At 42.1% G+C, this 1,266-nt stretch overlaps 1 long non-coding RNA gene across 1 annotated transcript; it reads right to left on the bottom strand.

The window, feature by feature from the left end:
- Positions 1-214: 214 nt before the first annotated feature.
- Positions 215-656, bottom strand: LOC146706892 (uncharacterized). The gene is made up of 2 exons (XR_014920716.1): positions 490-656; positions 215-282 (listed from the first exon to the last, which is right to left on the bottom strand). It is a non-coding gene; the product is annotated as an uncharacterized LOC146706892 (long non-coding RNA).
- Positions 657-1,266: the final 610 nt, after the last annotated feature.

The raw sequence follows: 1,266 nt of genomic DNA, 5'->3' as shown, positions 1-1,266 counted from the left end.
AAGACACAGAATAACTCCAGCTTTGTGCCTTTTTCATTGTAGCTGAATTACGGGACAAACTGTTCCTTTTCACCTCAATAAGAAAGGCGTAATATTTTCTCTGAATACCAGACGGGACGGTTGGCAACTCTAATAACTTATGAACAAAATAAAGTTTAACATCGTTAACATCATATGTAGCAGCCCTTGGCATCAAGAACGACAGAAGAGTCTCTAACGGGTGCAGCCATTTATTTCCTCACCACACACGGCTCATTCTCTGGACGTTGAGCACCGTGAAAACTATAAAATAAGAAAAAATTGATACCCGTACAGTACCCTTTGAACTATAACAATGAGCTTAAGTTAATTCAGGCAAGTTCAAACAAGTAATTCTGAGATATACAGTCACAGATTAAATAAAACAAAAGGGGTTACTTCAAACAGCATCAAGGGATTACACAGTTCAGTTAAATAAAATATAACAACAGATCATCTCTCATCACATACCTCAGTCCGCTTGCCAAGGGTGCAAAACTCCGGTAAACACTTAAACACTTCGGCCCGTTTCTCATGGGGTGCTGCTAGCTTGCATGACACACATGTCTAGATGGACTTTGTACAACTTATTCCTGCCGCGACAGACTGCTCTATACGCGTTACGGGGCATGCCTCTGATCACAACTGCGCATACAGTTCCGACAACCCCCGCAAGGATGACTTATGGTACAGATCAGCGGTTCATTACACTCCCACCAATCATGCTATGATTTACAAACTAGCTAATCATACATGATTTGAACAACAACAAAATGAGACCACTTCAACCAATATACAGGTGTACAAACATCATAGAGCAGGTGCCACCTGGACTGTTACATTGTTTATGTCAGTATGTCAGTTCCTCTCAGATAATAACATGGTTGTTATTATTCTCTTTCAACAAGAACCACCAGTTTTTGAATAGGCCGCTCGATGATGGGGGGCTTGAAAGCACGGTCCTGTTTCTTGGTCTGACTTTGGACTCCTACTTGAACTTTGACCCGACGGACTAAACCATCATCGCCTTCGATAGTTTCAACGATACGCCCCAGTTGCCACTGACACCTTGGTAACATATCTTCCTTGATGATAACAATGTCATTCACTTTTAGATTACGGCGGGTTTTGTGCCACTTCTGTCTTGTGGAGACATTCATGAGGTATTCTCTTTTCCACCTACCCCAGAACTGCTCAGTTAAGTATTGTACTCTACGCCACCTCTTCGCTGCATACAAGTCTTCTCTC

The sequence above is a fragment of the Copadichromis virginalis genome, linkage group LG6 (genome assembly GCF_057382275.1).
Source record: "Copadichromis virginalis isolate Kocher_CV1m ecotype Utaka linkage group LG6, C_Virginalis_male_GT1.1, whole genome shotgun sequence".
NCBI lineage: Eukaryota > Metazoa > Chordata > Actinopteri > Cichliformes > Cichlidae > Copadichromis > Copadichromis virginalis.
Note: the sequence above shows the minus strand (reverse complement) of the source record. Positions and strands in the feature narration are given on the sequence as shown.